Below are 22783 nucleotides of genomic sequence, written 5' to 3' on the forward strand. Positions count from 1 at the left end.
CATTCTCTCTATCTTTCTCTCTCTCTCTCTCTCTTCCTCCCTTTCTCTCTCCCTGCCTCTCGTTCGCTCATTCGCTCACTCACACTTTTCCGCATCCTAGAATCACGACGACCGGAATGACAACGTGATATACGCGGTGTCCATGGAGTTTCGAGCGACGAACGAAACTTCGTAAAAGTTCATTTATTTTTCTACGAACGCGAGAGTACCGCTGATTTATGACGCGTGTCCGGCCCGCTCGTATCCGCGGATAATGAAAAATCCTCGCAGAAATCTGCATTTATTTATTCGCCAGTGTCATGTATATTCTTTGATACAAAGCGAATTCTATGCTCGCGTAACATGAGATCACCATTCGTGAAAGTCAAATGTCCGATGTAGCGATGATTTTTATCACGTCGAATAATATTTTCCAACTGATTTGTAACGGGTTTGATAGATTCTTTTGACGAATTTTGAATACCGACTATTCCCTTTTGTATCTACATTTTTTCGCTACAGTAATGGATAAACGAATTATTTCTAGAATTCTACAAGAGTACACTTTATACAACGAATCTATCGCGACTGGTATTTCAAATAGTTGCTTTGACCATGCATAGCTACGTATTGCATTGTTACTAACAGCACTTTAACCCTCAAAACTACTGAATGTTATTTCGTTTCTCTGACATTTCGCGGTTCGCGTTTCTATGCATTTACTTCGTGCCGGGCATAAATTTGAGAGGATCGAATGAACGCCATCGCTGAAACAAACAACTCGACGTATCTTAGGCAAAGAACTATTTCAGGAGAGCTATTTAACGCGGTTCAAATTTCTACGTAACTCTTTATCGTAGAACGAAACAGGAGCGTAAACGAATTGTCTGCTTCTCGTGTGATAAAACTGGTAGAAATTTAAGTAAAACGAGTGAAATAAATTGAAAGACACGCTGCGAATACGCGGGTTTTACGTGTTGCTATAGGAAACAGGGAACCATAATGGAGAGATGAATTTAACCGCGCTGCCTCGAGCATCCTTATTTTACTTAACCATTAATTCAACGACGACCATTCGGCGACTTTATTATCTCATTATGCTTAATGGATATCAAATTTGACCGTGCCGACCATTAGTAGAGAAGTTAAGCTCAAGTCTATTAACGCACCGACACTTACGCCGCTTCTATCACGAATGGAAATCCTGGTAACCGAGGACGCGGTCCGTCGTTTGGAGTTTCGCTTTGGCTGAATTTTCAGATAGCGAGTAAAGAAGACGGCGAAATTGTGAATCATCGTGGCAAGACAGGGACGAACAGAGAGAAACAAGGGAAGAGAGTCGAGCGAAGAGAAGAAAGACGGAACGAACGAAGAGAAAGGCAATAAGAAAGAGAGGGCGAAGGAGACAGTGGAAGAAAGACACGATGAAAACTTTTATCGACTGACAAGCAACCGCGCCAAAGCCGTTAATGGCTACTCAAATATGCGCCCCTGCAGGGGTAGTGCTACACCGTGGCTTTCGAACTTCATTTTCGAAAGTTCCAGTTGTCTGAGGGCTACACTTTCGGAACGTTCATTGTTTACAAGCGACCAGAGACGTGGAAAAATTTTCACCGTTGATACTATCGATCCACGTTAAATAAATGCCAATTTGTTTTAAATGATCGACGATAAATCAACCGTTCGTAAGAAATTTCACAACTCCGACACAATCCTCGATACATCTTGTAAAAAGATTCTTCGATTCATTAGTAGTAGCCACTCGAAAAGATCGTTGACCAACCTGTTGTAAGCGGAACGAAATACTTTCACCATGTTAGTCGTCACCGGGGCGTGCCTCGCTTCTTGGCATTTTCATCGCGAGGACGTTCCCCAAATCGGTCAACCTGCACCGTGGGCTCGAGAGTACGAGCAATTAGTAATCGGTACCGGGCAATTACCGCGGCAAAGAACGAGCGCCGGAATACCGTTTCAGTCGTGCTCTCTCCCCGCCCGATAAATCTTCGCCGTCGTGCAATTAATCGGGCGCGAGGCATTCGAAACACAGAGCCCGCTTGGTATCTGGTTGACCCTCGGTCACCGACGTACGAACCGATGCTGTCTTTCCTCTGTGCGCTATGTTGTATATGGTAGCGAGTATTATGGTAGCCAAGGTCTTAACCTGTCTCTCTTTCTCTCTCTCTCTGTCTCTCTCTCTCTTTCTCTTCCTCGCTGGCTAGCGAACTTCGTTTCATTTCCCTTTTCATTCTTCTCCCGGTCAGCGTCTCCGTTTTTGTTTCCTGAAGGACATAACAACCAGAAGGAGAGGCCGTCTCTTATTCCTACTTCTTCCTCTCCCCTTTTTCTTCTTCCTTCTTCTTTTTCCTACTTTCGATTCTCCTTTTTGCCACCGCTCCTTCCGTTCCGGATTATGTCGAAGGTAGCTCGAAGGTAGCCCGAAGGTAGCCCAAGAAGAGAGGCAGCAGCCGGCCCAGCTGCTGAACATAATAACAACCACCAATTAAAATACCTTATTACGGAGGGACAATACGGTCCGGCGAGGCGGAGGGCAGGATTTTAAGGAGCGAAAGGCGTAATCCCTAACGAGAGAGAATCCTCCCAGTTACGGATTGAATTTCATCGTTCCGAAGAAGGAGTTTGCCTCGGGAAAAGGTGGATCATCCGTGAACGCTCTGTTACGCTCGGCAGAATCCCTCTCTTGTCAACACGCGGATTAAACACAAATTTCCCATTAAGGGTGTCGTCCTTTTTCTTCTCTTTCGCCACCGTATGCCGCAGCCACAACCGATACTTGTATCTTTCTGCACACGTTTCCTCGAAGAATGAAGGACAGATTTTAATATGCGCTCCGAACCGAAGTGGAACACTCGCCGAATCCACTTTACAATGCATCGATTGAAAAGTATTAACCGTATTCGGTGGAAAGGAACGAGGCAAAGTATGCGAACTACAGAAACTCTAGCTACTCGCCATCCATAAACCAATGAATCAACCAGAAATAAATAGAGAATCTACAGGGTGCTTCATAGAGTTACGGCAAAAATCTACCTTATCTCTGCTTGCAATATGCATATGTTCGATATGGTATCTCTTCGCTCTAATTCACAGTTTGACACGTTTCTTTAGAGGTGTGTGCACGCGTTCAGAGATCTCCCCTTTCTCTTTGACATTTCTCAAAGGTAGATCCAATTCTCTGTTTCAATTTATCCAGCCAAGTAACTGGTTCCTCGTACACCATAATGTTTAAGCGTCGCTAGAAATTTGGCGAACGACCGTGTTATGCTATATATTCACGTAGTTCTAATGATTCGTGGGAGTCTACGTGCTTCGTGATATCTCTGTTTGTTTCTATGAGAGTTACACTTCTAAGTTTTAACTCCAATTTTTTAAATATGCGGTATGAACAGCGAAGCTCGTGATTAAACGTTATAACGTTAGCCAAAGCTGATCGTAATATCTCAGTGAATTAACAAGCATAACGATACGAAGAAAAACCAGATTTACGCAGAAGCTGTGTAACAGAATCGCGGATATAACAAGCATCACCGTTAGCGACCAGAGAATTAATCTCCATTGAAAGGGAAGCACGTAACTGCGGATTAAATTGCCTGGCCTGGTGAAGAAGAGGCTCAGAAAGCGGCAGCCCGTCGTTCTGTCGATAAATAAATTAGCGAAAGGCAATGCACGGTCCCGGCCAATTAGGAACGAGCCGTGGAATAAAAATTGGGAGCCCGTTGCTTTCGAACTTTCCCTCGGCGAAATAGCCGGTCCGTGATTCGACCCTTTTACAATTTTTGAATCGACGCTACGGTTGCCGCGCAACGAACGCGCCCCATCAGGATTATCCCTCGGCGATTTACGCAGCGTCTCTTTTCCTCGCGCTCTTTTCATCGATTCCACGTTTTTAAACGCGTTCGAGCCCGTTACCATCGAGATCCCTCCCGATCACGACGGAACCTGTGTTTATGAACGACTTTAACGCTCGAGAAGCGCGAAGTAGGAAATTGCCGATTTACGCAATCGTTATAGGGAGAACTGGTTACCACGAGCGAGGAAATATCCGTGGTTTTCGGTTAGGTTTTCTTTTTTATTTTCTTTTACTTCGCGATGAAACGTGTTGCAAAAGTTCAAGATTGGAAATTTAAGATCGAACTTGTTGGCCGAGTCGGGGGAATCGATGTAAAATTTGATTTCATTTTTATTAAGAACCGGTTTTACCGGATTCCTGGACTACGTTTCGCGCTCGATTCGGTTGTACTGAGATCACGTTGCGGAAATTGGACGGGTTGTCGTTTTGAAAAAAAGAAGGATTGCGACCGTGTTACACGTATGACGCACGGTATGACTGAACGCTGTTTTATTTTGTGTTCGATGAGTTTTTTGATTAAGTTAATTTCAGGGGAGCGGTATCCGCCGTGATATTTAAAAGCGTGGGACAATTACACGGACCTTTTCTCGTGGAGTCATCTGACGTGCTTTTAATTGCCTCGGGAATTCGTTAGAAAATCAAGCTTTCGTTTCATTACATTCCACGATTCATATTACGCTGTCTTCGGCGATCGATATGATTTCTCTACTTTTCATTTCGCCAACAAATACAGTGAGACGAGAGATCTATTAACGCGATATGCGAAGAGACACGCAAGAAGATTTCAATCGTTGAAACGAGATTTCCTTTAAAATTTCTCCTCGTGCATTATGAGCGTGCTATGTTTCAACGTCGTGTCATGTTTAGATGATAATTTGCAGTTTTGAAACTGTTAATTGAGCTTTGGTTGTATATTATAATTTTGAGACAAAAGAATTCTTATATTACAATTCTATAATTTTAAAACGAGGAAACGAAATGAGAAAGAAATCGGAACAAATATTTTATGACAACATTTTCAATCTTTCTCGCGTTTAAACAGTTTGCACAAGGAATATTATTCAGTCAGGTATTAAACTAGTTGAAACACTGTTCTCGATAGACGATCTGAGGAAAGATAAATCAGCATATTGCGTTGAACAGACAATATTTGTTGCAATTACGGGTTATAATAGGGGAAAGTTGAACGGTACACCTTCCGAGGTGCAAGCTTCAACGAGAGAACACACGTTTCACGATACACGTGCGTGCACGACTGATATGACTCCATTCGCTCGTTTGCTTAGTTAATATTAACGCTATTAAGCTCATCCCCGATAGGATATCGCGTCCACGCCACTTGCCTGCTGCGTTTATGCAGCTCGGCTAATTTGAATGAGAGTACGCCTCCATTCTGTGCTCTGTTAAAAACCGTGCGTCATAATTAGTCCTTCTTTTCTTCGAGATAACACGAGCGAGAACGCCCATAAATGCGAATATGCGAGCATTTTTTTAAACGAGTATTTCTTCTTGCTGAAAATTAATAACGAGGGAACTGTTGATTAAACGTGGTAGAATATTATTAAAGATATCGCAGATCCTATTAATTATTTCTCTTAATTACTTTACCTTCGATTTTTGTCGACAACGTTACTCTTTATTAATACTTATTATACTACATTGGTCCGAAGGATAACGGAGGTAATTCAATTTACTCATATATAATAACGAAGCGATTATCTTGTCAGTGAAACCTAACTCAAACCTCTGTCAAGGCTCATCCCCAATTTCCCATCTTCCATTAAATTACCTAAATGGAAGTCGATAAATCATTTACAAAATTTCCAGGATCAGTTTTTATCGCGTCTCCGGAGGGATATGGCGTTAAAAACTCGGTGTCCATTGCGACGTAAAAAAAAAAAAAAGAAATGACTGGCCAAAAAAGAACGACGGCTTAAGTACCATCGAGAGGCTTTCCTAAAAGCTCGCCTCTTCCCTTCTTTTCAATTATTCCGTCCATAGCCGACCTTTCGTTATAAAACCCGATGTTCCAGACGATTCCAATAAGCCATGTCTCCTTTCCGCCAGTTTCTCCTTAATGTTACTCGATAAATCAACTAATAATCGAAATTTTTCGTGTTTCAGGTAAGTAAGCAGTCAGTTCTTCCAGTCGAGAATATGTAAGCAAGTCTGTGTACCAGTTTCACGCTATTCTCGTCGTGGCTTTTAGCACGTAAGTAGCGCGCCATCCTTATTGACACCGTCATTAAATAGCAAAGAGGCGTTAAGCTGTCGTCCAAACGGCGAGTCGTATCAATAATGAACGCGTTTCGGATCGAAGGACTTCGGTCGAACAGACCAAAGGAATTTCCTTTATGGTGTTTGCTTTTACCTTGCAGAAAATTATTAAATGGTCGAGGATCCTTAAAAATCTTTGCTCGGTCGCTTAGAATAGATTCGTTTGAGCGGATGGAACGCAGAGGGAATTATCGAGTCTGGCGTAAATTCGTGACGACAACGAGACAATCGACCTGTCGTTTCGGAGAATCGGTGATTAGAGGTGTGTAATTAGTATTCGTCGACGATTAGCCGGTTCTATCGGTCACCGGACTCTTACGCTCCCGTGAGTATTGCGTGGCTGATAGCATCGTTGGGACGCGAATTGCCGCGATTAGAGTGGTTGCAGGAGATTAACGGATGAAGAGAAAAGACCACGCCTTGCTGCGAATTGCCGCCGGCTGTTGCGTGCGTTCTGTCTCGACTTCGCTTTGATCGATAACCGATCCGAACGTTACGCCTGCGGATCGTAATCGGTCGCGGAAAAACTGCGCGATTAAGCTCGGTTTCGCAATGTCGTCTTGTTTCAGCATTCCGCGTGTCAGGAGGAAATTTGTGGTTCTATTTTTATCTCCAACATCAAGATAACGATATCGTTATCAAATCTTTTGCCTCGCGTTATAAATTCTTCGATAAAATCGTACGTAATATTTATACGAATAGGTCGATATAGGATATTCTGTATAGAGTTTTGGAGTACAATATTGGAAGGGGAAAATGACAGGAAAATTTATTGTATTCAGATGAAATTTATTTATTATAAGAAAGTATGATTCGTAAAATTTCATAACCGTCTGTTACGTTTTCAACGTGATTCTGTATATAAAATTACGTTTGATGATCAGGTATTTATGTATATTGGACACAATTGGGAATCGTGTGTACATATTGTTTAAATAGAGAAAGAAATGATGAATGAAGTAGCAGTAAAATATTTAGGGATCTTGTATCATAATGATAAATTTATAATCTGTCAAGTAAAATTGAGGGATATGAATATTGAGATAATAATTTATTGATGGATAATAATTATCAAAGAATGTGATGCATGGTAATAATGAAACTCATCATTCGATCTCATAATTATTAATAAATACGAATATTCGGTCCATTATCAAAAATACCAGATCACGCAATTCGCCGATCAGAGAGCAGGCTATGATTGATGTTGCTTTGCTAAGAAGCGATCAATTTTAAAAATTTCGCTTCAACTTGTAGAAAAATCTTTGAATTAGTTCGTTGAACGAGCTAAATAGAGAGCAGAATGAGAAAATAACGTTAAGACGAAGGAAATGAAGAGAACAAAGGTATGAAGCGACGTATGTAGACACAATTTCCATAACTAACAAATTTTAAAACAATAGAATTATATTTAAAATAATCTCTCCTCTAGAATTGTTAATTTTCGGTATAGCAATTTACATTTGAACATTTTTCCGGCATTTCTAGATAACAACTGAAAATAAATTTGGTCTACAGCTATCGAGTGACCGCGAATAACGGTACACACATAAACGAAAATCCTTGTACGCAATAACAATAGAAACGCGCGGACGTACATCAATTTATAACGTTATTTCAGAATATAATAATTAACACCTTCGCAAATTTAACTCGAACTCTGCGATCTCTTCCGTCTACTATCATATTTTACAACAACTGATACAACGTATTAATTTTATCCTGATCAAATAATTAATACAATAATGAATTTTACTCGATCCTTACATTACTACATTTCATAATATCGCGTTAATTCTAATGCTTCCCCATCCTTTGCGTTGCGAGAGCGCTTAACAATTTATACAGCTTAGCTAACTGCGTTCCGCACTGGTATAATACATTCTCGCTTCAACGTTTTCAACGTTTTATATAAAACCACATTAAAATATTTTTCTTCTTCGATAACGCTTTCGAAAGTGAAAGGCCTCCGTGTAATTCGGGGAAAGCGATCCGAGTCAGTGTTTCCCAGGGACGAACTTTCGAAATCGCGACCAGACAAAGCGGCGAGAATAAAATGAAGCACGAAGAGCGGCGCGCGCGTAAGCGGGGGCGTAAAAACGGGCTTCCTCGAAACAGGTCCGACAAGTTCGGAACTTTTTCCCCCTGATGCAGGTTTGCTTGAAAACTGGCCGCGTATCGTTCTGCGAACGTCCTAAGGATGCTGGCAAAAACAATATTTATCGTTCCTTCCCGTACCCCTTCACTTTCGATCACTCTCGCCCTTCCGGTCGTGACACCCAGCACGATGGACTCACGGACTCCGTGATTGATTAACGACCGTCCCTTGCATAAAACTACCATCCGCGCCCCTCTTGTTACATCTTTGCCACCCCCCTCCAGGATCCACGATCGTTCGAGCACGTTTTACCACGCACGGCTCGTGACGGATAGTCCCCCGCATCGACTTTCGTGCCTCTCCATATTTTCCGTCTACATGTACCAGCCTCAACATCAACGCCTTCTTCGTGAGCAAGTGGACCGTCCAGAACGTTCCTTCAAACTGACAGATTGCATTAGCAATAAAAGTCGCATACTGCTGACCAGGCTCGGCCGTGCCACTGCCAAACTTAACGGGGCGCGAAAAACTTGCCCCCTAATGTTCCCCGCATTGGTCGTCTGGTAGGCGAACGCCTTTGATTTCGTACTGGCTTGTTCTTTTGTAAGTCAGTCGAGTGGGTTTATAGATCGACTGGTTTTTTCCTGCACACGCTGCGAGAGAAGTTTATCGTCGTTCGAAAGCAAATATTTGTCGTCGTTCAGTTTGGAAGCTGTAATTCGTTGGTTTACCAAGTACTTTCACACCGTATTCTAGTTTTGACAATTTTCATACAGTTGCTTAAAAGAAAAAAATGGTGCAGTGTTTTTCGATACACTAACGATTAAGTGTAAAGGAATGTAGTTTATTTCCTGATTTTGTACACACTGCGAAGTGTACGATAATATATTTGAAGATTATTTAACGCGAACCAAACCTCGATCGCAATATCTTGCTCCATTATCACGCGCCGAATTAATTATCGATCATTATTTTGTGGTAAAACAATGGCCGGACCGCACGTCTGTTACAGCTGCGGCGATCTTGTGGCTTGACGTAGATTATCCTAAGACGTTGATGTTGTGATGCACCGTGGTGCGCGCATTAGACTGAGAGCACTATTATGCGTACGAGTCAATAGATCGCGATTCGCATTATGGCGGCGGGTCAAGGTGCTGACATTCTAGGGAATTTATCGAATCGATCGTCCGTGCATAATTTGGAATATCATTTGGTTCCAGCCATTGAATCATGGTTCTCTGTGAATACTCGTAGGCCAGGGATAATTTGAAATGCAAAATCTTCTTAAGAAACACTTGGAAACACTTTGCGCTAACAATTGCGTTTTCGACGTAATTCGATTCGGTCATGTATCGTTGCGGTGGTTGAAGTTGATGCTGCGAGATACCAATCAATCGATTAATTGTTCCCTCGTACTTTAAACAGCCAAAGGTTATTTATTATAATATCAAAGTTAATACATCGAAGTTACGTGTATATTTAATTAATTATAACATTCAGGTTTGCTCTAAATGTCGTTGATTACATTTTATGTTGAGAATTAAAAATAGCTGAAGTATTTTACGTATGAAATAATACTAGAATTTGTAATAAAAGCAAAATATTCTTTAATAAAATATCTAAAACACATTTTATTGTTTTTCGTCATGGAGTTTACAAAGCACACTGGTTTCACGGTGGAATGAAACAGTTCTTCGGATGTCTTCGATTTCTAAATCGAAAGGTAATAGAAGACGGAAGGAAAATCTAAGGAAAATAAAGGATTCGAACGTAAGAAGTCGAAAGAAATAGATCTCCAATAGGGTGCACGAAATCACTTACGATCGTAACGGAAGGAGTCTGCATGACAGAATGAACGCGAGTGTCGAAGCAGGAATATCGGCAAGGATTCAACCTTTGATTGTCAAAAAAATGAAAAAATTGTCAGCTTCGAGGCGGAACAACGTACCGGAAATGGTTTCGAAGTTATCCCGGTGAATCAATCTTCTACCTCGACTACTTGAAAATCTTATGTACCGTTCCGATAGTTTCCTTCTCCTGATTCTCGTTCTCGTCAGTCGAATGAAAAACGTACACATTCATCGACGCCTGGATGATTTGATACAGAGTCTTCGGTTCGATAGAAAATCGTGGTTTCCTCGTTTCGCGGTTTCCTACAAGGATAAAAGGTTTTTAGTGGAAACCGTAATAACCATACTTTCCTCATTTCCTCTTTCATTTAAAAATTATTCCCAACCAGAATTAAACAACGGACTGGAACAAAATTTAATTAGCTCCCTGTGTTTCATGCCTGCCTCCCAAAACAATTATTCCAATTTGCCTATTCAAAATTTACCCCCTGGTATACGAAATCAATGCGTCGGTTTCATATTTTATACATTCCATACATCTCTCTATCCATTCGTGTTTCACGGTCTATAAAAAAATTACCAGAGCTATGTTCCTAAGTCCACCATGCGAGCCATGTTTTTCAGTCCATGTTTCGAACGTCGTTCATTCATCGTTACATCATTAGCCTGGGAGGCAATGGGCGGTTTTTTCTCGAAACCGGTAGCCCTCGGTATGTATGTTCGTGGTTGCTCCCAAAAAAGGTAGAACCGGCACCAGCCGATTTCGTAAAAATAATTAACATCAGCCGTTCAGCCAGTTCTCTGGCAAGCCCCGACCTGACCGAGCGGTCTAAACACGGGCCTTGTTAAAGCACGTGGACTTGTAACCCAACGTAACATATCCCGCGAGCGAAGCATTGTTCCACGAGGGTGGGAATTTCTTTTTCTCCTCCCCTTAACTCGCAGCGCATACCCGTGATATAAAGCTCTCGAACACCCGGAAACTGCTGCGAACGTGGCTAATTAGGCGAAATATCTCGAGTCTTCTCCCTTCCGACCTCCGGGAATATCAACTCGTTGAAAAAGAAAAAAACACACGTTGCCACGCATGTTACAAGAATGCTACGGTGATTAGCGGCGGAGTTTAAAACGTACGGGCTGAAGGTAGATACCATGAAAACTAAAAACAGCGCACAAAAAGCGCCAAAGTTTCCTCATCGCGCGAAAAACAGCCACGCGAACGCACGCTTTACGCCGTTTATTAAATACGCTTTACGGGGCTTTACGGCTTTACGGCTGCGATTACTTTCTTCATTTTTTGGAACAAATGTTAAGGAAACTCGTAACTTTCGTTCTTCTTCTAATCGGATGGAAGATTTAACCGTACCACGATACAAGAATTCGCGAAACTTTTTTAGCTTATTTTTACGAAATACAAGATATTGGTGACTTTATCGTATCATCAAACTCCATATACTCGTAAAATCTAAGTGGAAAAAGAAGTGGCGAGATAGTGAATTGGAAATCTCTTCTCTAATCGCGATATTAAAGTAAAGTAGAAAAGTGGAAAAGAAGTTTTAAATAAGATGTTAGTGCAAAGTAGGTCTTTAATGGGTCAATTATTGAGAATCCTCTTGAGATCGAACTCACCGGTAAGCAAAATATATTTGGACGGTGCAAACAGATCCTTATTAGGATCGATCGGAGTAGCCGAATCGATGGGCGGTAATCCTTTTCTCGGGGAAGATAAACGTGCCTTGCCTTTCATCGGATTATCGAAACTTGGTAAATTCCAGTCGATAATTATCGAATCTTCCGCAACTTCTTCAACGCGATCGAGCAGGGTTCTCCGTCACGAAAAGCTACCGTAGATCTCGTCGATCGATATCCTACGGGCCGGAACCATCCATTATGCATGATCGTGTCACGGAAATTTCTGTTTGTGCTTGCTCGTGTCAGCCAAGCGGATGTTTCCTCGCCTCGCTTCGTAGTAGCGACAGACTCGTCTTAACAACGTTGTCTATCGGTTATACCGGAAGCCCTTGTCTTCTCATAGACTTGGCGCTAATAGCGGTAATTGTCAACTCCTCTATTAGCTCATTATCATCGTTCAGCCCTACTTGGTTACCTCAGCCTGCGCGTGTAGTACGAGGCGATGGCGCGCTTGTTCGCGCCCGTAAAGGGCCGGGACGCGCACGTTAAGGCTCAGCTCGGTGTATCGATTTAAAAACATTTAAATTCCATAAATATCCAACGAAACGTTGAATAAGGCATGCGGAAAAGCCAGCCTACCACGTTGCCTGGGAAGACGGCCCGGCCACAGATAACGCTTGATAGGTCGCGCTGCTGCATAAACCAAAAGGAACGAGAAGTTTCGATAACGCCGGCGAGATAGCGAAGCGCAATCTTGTCGTGGGAATGAATGATTTCTTTTTCCCGTGAAAAAGCTTACGCCGATGAAGCTGATTTTTCTCCATTTTACCAGATGCTTTTCTTCCTTATTTGCTAGTTGATTTTACAGTTACTCGCGAAGATATACGAATATTTATAGACTGCTCTTGCGAATATATTATGAGCGTTATGCGAAACAATTTGAAATTTTATTAACACTGTATAGAAACCCGACCGCTGTGCTTACATCGATAAAGCGTTACGAGCCATCGTATATAAGATAAGCCTCGATTTTGGAAAAGTTTCGGTGGAATAAGTTAATTTAATTTCCGGCGAAGGTGCGCATATTTCAATTATTTTGAAAAGGGTCAACCATTTTTCATGAAATACGCAAACAAAACCGCGCGAACGATCGTGATTCGTCACGAATTTCGCTCCTCGGCCGATGAATCATGCTGCAAACATTAACGAGACGCGTAAAATATTAAATAAAACGTCGGCGAATGGCGACACGGTAAACGCGGTGGCGAAACGCTTCGAACAACGGCTCTCGTGAAATCGACGAAACAGCATTGTCGCGCTAATGAGAATTTATACGATTTAAAGGGAGAAGTCAAAAAATGGCGGCCGGTTATTTTCCGAGCGAAACACGATTGGAACAAGTCGATCGATTTTAATCCGTACGTTATTCGACGTTTATGCATACTAATTCCGGCCATTGATACACAAAAATCCTTGTCGACGGTTCGTTTAATTCCCCGAACCAGCATCGAATCGTTCACGATTGCCCGCGTTGAAATTGGTCCAGACAAGACAGCCAAAGTCGATCGAACTGCACACTCGTCGTTCTTCGTTGGCGTAGACGTTATCGTTCCGCGATACGCCGATCGAAAGAGTCCATAACCATGTCGTAGTTTGTTATTGCCAGAGTCCCGTCAACGGCTATTAATAGCGGGATCGCTAACGTTCAAACGAACAAAGATATAAAAGAGAAAAAGGTGGCAGAACAAAATAGACAAGTACGAGAGGAAAAGGAAATGTCGAAGCCAAAAATCGTTGGTATGTTTGGCCATCGAAGAACGAGCTGACGCGAGTCGAATCGCCTGTTAAACGTTGCATCGAATTCTGTACCATCTACAGGATGCACGTCGAAATTTAAAGAGAATTGAGTTGAATGGAATAGGGAGCAACTTGTTAACTGATCTAAAAATTGTTGGTAATAGATACAGACGTAGAACGAGAATCAACATCGAAATTGGGAGCTTTGAAAACCGGAACTGCATATGAACGAGTACGAGGAAAAGAAGAAAGGGGAGGGAATACAGGGAGGGTGGTGGCCGCGAGAGATCAAGCTATGGGAATAAATCATTTTTGATTTTAATCAAAAGCCGGGGAAACAGCCGCTCGGAAAAAACTCGTTCGTTCCAACGCGTACGTGTGTACGAATTTTCCAGCTCAACCCCGTATATATTCGTTCGTTTCGTACGATAGTTACAGCTAACGAGGTTGAGGATGGTAGTCGGATTGGGAATTTTTGTTCGTAGTCGTGACCCAGTTGCAAAATCGTTGCGAAAGAAACACGGACTACGTTAGATATATCGGGTTATGCGACTCATTTTTCCTGCCAGTTCCCCTGTTACTGTCCGCCGCACGACTACTTTCCCTATTCCTGATTGCATAATATATTTTCGACGCGAAAGAGCTTGATGTATAGGCCCGGAAGATTTACGGCGCTTATTTTCTAATGTTTCGCCTCCAGTTCTGCTTACCCCGAGCTCGTCTGTTTTCGGCTTTGCTCCATTCCATTTCACCGCGATTAATCTGAAATGCCGCTCGTTTCTTTTCCGCGAAACACACTAGCATGTTTTTTACTTTCTAAATTTAAGGAAAATTGCGTTAACGAATGTGCAGAAATGAGAAATTTGAAAAAATTATAGAGAAGTATAATACGAACCAAGATTCAGCGAAGTTTTACATCGAATCATTGTGAAATGATACCGATTGGTATTTTAAGAATGAAGGCATTAACCTTCTCGCACGATAAAAATCACAATTACTCACGAGGAAAAAGATCGAACAATCATCGCATAAATATAAATTTTGATTTCGATATAGAATATCTTAAAAATGTCTTCGTGCTATGGTTTGTGGTCCTTACCTACTTCTATTTCCAACGATCTCTCCTCGTTTACTTTACATCAACAATAAAACGTGATTAGAAGCTAGCGCGAAACGATCCCGACATGATCATAGCGATTCATAAACTGATATTTTGCTGCGAAAGGAAATCCTCGGTTAATCAAGCGGATCTAAAATGGTCTCTCTAAGTTCTGTCGCGCAGCTGCGTTCTAATTGCATCGACAGAGGAAAACAGAGACGAGTCGTTATTGTGTTATGGCGCGACACCAAGCGGAACAAATGCCGATGACAGGAAATTGCTGTCAAAGCTCGTGTTTAATCGGCCGGCTAATTCACCGCGCGATCTTTCTTAGCCCGGAGACGGCAATCTGACGAGAGACGCTCGCGACATTGTATCCACGACGCCGAAGGAAATAAGAGAACCGAGACGGCTGGCGGGACGAATGGGAAAGCCGTCACCTTCGTCGAACGAAGAAAAAGACTGGCTAGAAGGGAAGTAACAATGCGGATAATAGGATGGCTCTGTCTGGCCCGTCGGGGACCTCGAATTGATTCGAAAATAATTTCATGGGATGTGGCAGAGAAAGGAGGCACGCGAGACGAAACGATTCGCTTTTCCTTCGACGATTCGCGCGGCCCGTCTCCACTCGATGGAGGTGTAACGAGAAAATCGTTTAAGCCTGGATTAGGCGAGCTGATTCGCTATTAACGCGAGTAATGGAAGAACGCGATTGTTTTCTATATGGCAGTTTACGGTAGCGCGTTGTTCTCTTGCTGTCCGGCCAGTGCTGGCTGTTTCTCCTTCTACCGAACCGAGCCTTGACCTATCGTATCGATAACGTTGGGTATTTTTCACGGTGCTATCTGTTAAAAATAACTTTGTAACTCTATCTGTAACTGTATAATTCATTTCATCACGCGTGGGAATGTGTACTACCTTTTGAAACGAAGTTACATGTTATTTTTCGCCAGCAACAGAAGGTTTTGTGCTCGACGGTGACTGAATCGTGGACGGATCGTTTTTAATTTATAGAAACTTCTGATCTGTTTTCGGAATCGATCGCTCAAAATATATATTGATATAGTAGTACGATGTTCTTTGGTGATTTAATAGAAAATTCTATAAGGAGGTGAAGTAGGTGAGATTTAGAATCCAGGAAGTGTGAAGGTAAATTATCTCGCAGGGTTGTATGCATGCATTTTTTATGCATCTTCCACGAGTGTCCTTGTCACAGCTGCGCATGCATGCAAACGACCGCGATACATCCTCTGGTGTAAATATCGCCGTTGACCGAGCTGCATTTAATGCGTCTGGGTAGGAAAGGGAAACGGAAAATGATAATGTGCCAACTTCATTGGCACATCATTCGGGGGATAATGACCGGGAGGGTCGTGAGGGAGGGCGCTGTCCAAATTAAAACCGGAAACAAAACAGACGGACGAACAATGAGGCTCGCAAGCAAAGGTAATAAAGTATGATAAACGTCACGAGCAGTGCACTTGCCTCTTTGTCGGATGACCCCGGCATTCTCCACCGGCGCTCGTTCCCTGCAACCTACACGAAACGAATTCTAATGCCGGCGTTCTGTGCACGTGGTCGTTCAATTGAATTTCTTTTGTAAAGTTTGCCTATCTCGAAGCAAAAGAAGCTCGTTGCAAACATGCTCTATCGGTATCAGAGAAACAATTGGATTGCGGCAAGAATGAGATAAAAGCAGGAAGCAAAGACCGGGACAAAATGAATAAAAAATACTCGTACGCCAATTTTATGACATATTTTACAAAATGAGGGAAAATACGTATATATATCTGAAATACTTTCAAACAGTTTAAATATTATATTTCACCACACGATTATGATAATTTTTGATCACACGTTATAGACTTCATAGGGCAAATGTTGATGGATCGTTGCCCACTTATTAGCAAATCAATATTGGTCGTAATTAACACGGAGTGCATCGTTTACAGAAATTAATTCGCAATCGATTCCGACCAATCCTTTTACAACGATCGACATGACGGGTGTCAACGATCCGACATGCAAAAGTACGACACCATAACGGTTTCCGGTTTGGTCAAGAAAATTACAGTTTATCTCGTTAATATTACGTATAATTCACAGTTTATTGACTACTGTCAAATAATTTCTAGTCACGAGGTGTTTACATGGTTACCGAAAATCCAGTTCGATTCACGCCGAAACAGTAATCACTGCATTACCATGTAACAAAGTAGGTACAGCTCGTTATGTAATTCTATTCACATTATACCGTATGGAGTGGCCAGGTCGTTCAATGGCGTTAAATGAAACTCGACAAACGGTACGCGAACAACGGAGTATCGACATAACAATGTTTTCAAGAGTGCGCTATACCAGTCGACCACGGGATTCGTCCAGCCTGGAAAATTAGCACGTTTCACGGCACGCAACGTGGATTCGTTTGAAGGTTCGTTATATCTAGCCGAAATTTCGATATTCGATACGTTAATGGTAAATTCGAGTTCGCTAAGTGGCACGACCGTCTCTGCATGAAATCTGCCCCTATCCTGTGATTTTAGACGGGTGATAGCCGATAATAACGCGTTAAAACAGAGGGAGAAAGTATTAAGAGAAGAGAAATGGTAGATGAAATAGAAAAGCCAAGTGCTTCGCATTCATTTCGAGCACGTTATGAATTTATTTAATATCGATTTTTTATTATTTTAATTATTATTTTTGACGCGTGTGTGATACGTACGCTAGAAATTTTGCAGTAAATCGTATAGAGAATAATAATATATTTTTTAGTCGATCCTGGTTTTGTTTTTTTTTTTTTTTTTTTTTTTTTTTAGAGGAACAACTTGTAGTTTCGCTTCACTGGTTTCTGCAAAATATCAGTTTTTACGGTACACGCAGCTGAATTCCAGACAGAGCTGGCAAAACAACTGAATATTTCGCTATTTTTTTTTTAAATGATATCCACGCTTTGTAGTTGGAACACGATTTGCATTATTTTCTAACTGTGTTATACGCACAAAAATAATGATTACTTTACCCGTGATGTCTGTATTTTCCGCTGGAGCTCGTTAACCGTTGAATTAGGAACGAATTTCAAGGTATAAATATTTTCGACGGCTAAACTGGCTACGCGTGCGAAAACTCGTGTCGCACGGAATTATAGTTTGAAAGTTGCACTTCGTTATTTTCAACCAGTGGGTGTTGAACTCACTCGAAAAACACAGTTGTTCTATTTTTGTTTTCGTACGTTTTCCATTTTCGTGGGATCGGCCGTTTAACAATCAACCGGTCGTAACGGGGGAGGGCGGGGGGCGAGCCGGGGATATCGTACGGATCTCGTTACGAAAAACTCGGAATTTTCCGAACCAGCGAACATTTTTGAAGAGGTCCGCATTTCCATCCGAGGATTTTCCACGGTAACGATGAGCACCATAGGGAATGAGCATTTTCATGCTTTCCTCCAAACAAGAATCAGTCAACAGCTGGCAGACAATGAAATACAACAATTCAACCGATTTACGCAAACATCGATATGTTACGATAATTACGAAATATTTTAAATAGCTACTCGACTGTAACGAAATAAATATCCTGTAGCCAGGAAATTTTATTTGAACAACGTCGCTTACTCATATGCAATGCAATATCCTGCACAGAGTTAATACTTCTTGTGGAACAGGTCAGGTTACAAGTTTCCTTATTCCAGCCCAAAGTCGCAAGAGTATACGAAATCATCGTGGAATCAGAGTAAAGGGATATTCATAGATCAAACTGACCTTCGCGCGTGCACACACCGTGGTACGTGCTAGAGGAAGTCGAAAGGTCAAACGAAATCGCGATTTCTCGTGTGACTGAGAAGAAATAGGAGAGACGATTAGACTTGCAGAAATATGTCGACAGAAAACCTTTTTCTCGTAACCTTTACAGCCGGAAGTTAGGACAGGTACGTGCGCAATGGAGTAGTCGAAGAAGAGTGAGAAGACGATAGTTTGGACACGAACGTGGACGAAGACCAGGTCTAGAGGAGTTCGGGTCGAGCGAGCTGGCAGGTAGGTTACGTATGAACGGAACTAACGTACGAGGTTGGAGCTTGGCCAGCTACTATTTCACACGAGCAACGGGGGCCAGGGACTAGCCAGTGGTCGACTAACCTCTGCTGACCAATGGACCATCGGATAACCTATGCTACCTAACCCATCCGCTGGAAATATGCTTACGGTATACGACCGCATTTTCGACAACGCGCCACGGCCGCCCCTTTCGCGTACCGTCGCCCTTACCACCGTAACAGGGGAACGACTCGTTCCTGGTTCTCCGGTATTGAAATCGTCTGTCAGGTGTTTATCGAGTCCTGACACGTGCATCCATCTAAATTGCTGTAGAACACTGTCACGATCTATAATTTACAACTTACTTTCCCTCAACCAAATTTGTGGAGATGATTAAGATCCTATTAAAACTAAGAAATTGATAGATAAAGATAACTTGGGAATCTTGTACCAGACATAAGTTTTCAATTTGAATTTTTGCGCGAACGACGTGAAAACAGGGGGTATCGATTTGACGTTGCTATGTATCCGAAGAAGAATTAAGCTTCGGACGATCGAGCGGAAAGTGAGTATCATCGATCAGCTGGCGTAATGTCTCGGCCGTAGGAAGGGATCGTGCTGCATTCTGGAGAAATCAAAGTGTAGTGCCTTAGTCCGCTGCTACTTTATATTCGTTTGTGAGGATTTATTGGCGTCTTGGTCGGCGGAGAAGAGAAACCTTTTCTCGTTCTGTCGACGACGACGACATATCGACGACGATGCGGAACGCCATGACTCGTTTCGAGATTGCAGATTGTCCCAAGGGGTCAAAATACTCACGGGAGAAGATGCGGGAGGAATGGGAGGTGGAGCAAGTGGAAAACGTGAAGGGATAGAAACGCAGAGGGAAGGAAGATGGGAGGCTGTACGGTGGATCGGGCAGAGGTAAAAGAGAGACGGCGATAATCGTTTGGAAGGACGGGACGGTGCTGTCATTTGGCGACGCATGCATCATCGTTTATGCCACTTGATTCGAGTGATCGAACGTGACACGCTCGAGCGGAGTACGTTTGCAGCAACGCGAGTAAGCGCGTGTGAACGTTCTCGCACACGAAGACAGATATCCAACCACGTAATCAACGGAGGTTTTTAATATTCGAGACCGCGACTTTCCCATTCTACGAGAGAGGATATCCGTCTCTGATTCTCCGCGAGATCGCATCCTTTCCTTTTTATCTCTTCCACGCTTCTCGTGGGAGTGAGAATAGAAAAACTCGAAGGCATCAAAACCGTCCATATTCGGCAAGGCAAGATGGCTCATTGCAAATGCAGAAATACGAGGTCTCTTCTAACCAGTTTTCGAGAGCTTGTGAGATATTAAATCTCGATTTCGTTCCCTTTCTTTCTCAATCTTTCCCCGTTGCCTCTACTTTTACTCTCCGATGCCTGAAGATGCCTCTTGAACCCTATTTCTCGGTTTCTCTTTGGACCTCGCGATGCCGCGCTCGACTTTCCCAATAAGAGCTGCAGAAACGCTCGATCAGGAAGGAAGCTTCGATTCACTTCGTCTATGCCCGTGTCTGACTGTCACCGTGAAATATCACTATTCTTGCTTACCGCAGTCTGTTCGAACCAATATCGGAGAACGATGTCGATTACGTTCTTTCCTTGCTGCGTCGCTATCTCGTTTGTCAATGTTTAGCGTACTTGCAAAAAGAGGCTGACAAAGGGATGAAATGTCGGCCATCGGATAGAAATTTGTTTCCTCGTACGTGGTCATCGTTAGAGTTTGAAAGCAGATAAAATATAACACGTTCTTCGTCTTGCATTTTTTATATAATACCAATCGAAATTCTCACGACATACATATTCGTGTAAAATTTCAAATATATTTTTTCTACTCAAGCAGCCGCCGTGAAACTTCGTTAGATTTCGAACACGAAGGAAATTCCTAAGGTATCGCAAGTACTCCCTATGCGCGAACATTATTTGTCAAACGTGTCGACGATGGGACAAATCTCGCGCGGTTCTCGCGCTACCGTGGCACGTTGATCGCTTCGCACAATGGACGAGGATGACATTATGATAATATTAGATGTAGGCAAGCGTCCGTACTTGGATGATGGATGGCCTTTAAGATCGAGGAGCCTGCGACCAGTAATACCTGGGCATCCATTGTCGCCAGGCTAATTTCTCCGGCAGTCTAGTCTGCTGGAAAGATGCAGCTCCAGGCCAAGAAAAGAAAATCATAATACGACGCGACGGTCGAATTCGAAGATAAGCTCGGACGTGTCGATCGACGAGGTCGAGCCACAATGCGGTCTTGTATCGAGCTTATGTCTTTGTACAGGGACGAAACTCAATAGGCCGCTATATATCAAAAGCACGAGCTCCTGCTTCTTCGAGGCTTTGAGGCAGGCTCGCTGCGGGAGTGTCATTCACCAACGACGCACAGAGCACCCATGACGAAGATAAATAACGCGTTTAACGATACGTCGATACGCGAAATACGTGGCTACGTCGTACGCGAAAGTGTCGACCGTCTTGATCGGGGAAGATAAGTCTTCGGGGTATAATATCTGGAATTCGCGAAGCGTGATGCGGAGCGTCGTTTGAAAAATGCCCGACGCGACGATAATCTCGGTAACGCTCGATTCGACGAATGTGTCCACCATCGTATCAGGCGATGGGACCTTGCATATACGGTTTGATAAATCCGCGTACATTGTGCTTGAAACATGGAGATTCTTTATGAATCGTTCAGAGTAGACGAACCTCTCTAGCTAAAACTTCAAGTAATTTCGTGACACGAGTCGCGAGGGGAAACTTCGATATACGGAAGAGGACATGGCGTGGCTTCGAGCTCGGTTAAAATTAGTTACAGTTCACCGAATAGCACCACGCTGGACCGAATTAAATTGCACTTCGAGCTCGACTTCCACCGAACCGGCTACGAAGCTCGAACTGCACTTGTGCTTTGTTTCAACTACTGTTTGCTTTAAAAATTACTCGGAACATAACGTCGCGCGTGTGTTAGAACTACCTGGTTGTAGACGATTCTAGTTTCTAACTACCTACTGTGGAATCAATTTGCGTAGAGGCAACTATCGTGGGTAATGGCTTGACTAGACGTAATAAGAGGACGAAGGCGAACAGGGCAATTAAAAAAATGGACACTGACATGGTTGAATAGACGGCGAAGCATCGATTTCCGGTATTTGACTTGGATTCGCTCGAGTAGAAAATAGAACAAGTCTAACACGCCCCTGTCATCGTTGCAATCGAGACACGTTTCTCTATAATCCTTCAAGGAGATCATCTTTCATTAGTGACTGCGATAAATTCGAGAATCAAAAATATCGGTATATTAACCAAAACGTAACGATGTTTCATCATCGTTTATTATTTCTTTTGTTTAACGCCGCACTCAAATCACGTTTATAGCGAGTCGGTTTTATCGTCTTAGCTAAACAGTGCGATAAAATGATAAAACAGCGCTGCAGCGGCAGGAAAACTCTGTGGTTGCGCGTCTCAACGGGCAAAAAAGTCACACGCCACCAGTAGATAATTCTCCTGTCGAAAATCGTTGCACGAGAACGGCAAAACCGCTCGTAAAACTCGTCTGTATCGCACTTTCGCTCGTCTTCCGGTTTTATCGACGTCCGCCTGTTTTTAACGCTTGCTCGTGGAACCTGTTCGCGGTTACGTTTAACCGTCCGCGATAAGATCTGCGATCGTTCCGAGGAAACCTCGAGCGGAACAATATGTACTTCTCTTCGAAGAACGACGATCACTTCGAAGGGTAATTAAATGCTCGTTTTAGAGTTCTCATTTGTGCGAACACGTGACGGGCGAGTACTCGAACAGATGATGGTTCGTGGCTGGGTATATCTGCCAGTGCTACGATAAATTGACGTCGAAAGAGTATTCGTTTTGAGGACATTTGGCTGAAAGCTACGCGACAGACCTTGCGTACCTGTAAAGGTTGCTGATTGCGAGGTGTTCATTCCTTAATGTGTTCTTAAGCTGAAGTTTCATTACGTTGTTCTCTGGCGATCGTGTATCTTCTTGCTTGCTAGTTTTTGCGTTATTTCTGATGACCAAATTTGTCGTAAAACGTATGGTTTTAATAATAACACGAAATAATCTACGCAATATTTTATCTTACATATC

General features: G+C 42.7%; 1 long non-coding RNA gene across 3 annotated transcripts in view; it reads left to right on the forward strand.

Moving 5' to 3' along the window:
* Positions 1–22783, forward strand: part of LOC126918658 (uncharacterized) — a 362464-nt gene that overhangs the window by 253733 nt on the left and 85948 nt on the right. Inside the window, exon 3 of one of the 3 annotated variants that reach the window (XR_007711392.1) lies at positions 5972–9070. The exons of the other annotated variants lie outside the window; for them this stretch is intronic. This is a non-coding gene — a long non-coding RNA (uncharacterized LOC126918658). Of the gene's footprint in view, positions 1–5971; positions 9071–22783 lie in introns of those variants that run through there. 3 annotated transcript variants of the gene reach the window in all.

Source organism: Bombus affinis, chromosome 7 (genome assembly GCF_024516045.1).
Source record: "Bombus affinis isolate iyBomAffi1 chromosome 7, iyBomAffi1.2, whole genome shotgun sequence".
NCBI lineage: Eukaryota > Metazoa > Arthropoda > Insecta > Hymenoptera > Apidae > Bombus > Bombus affinis.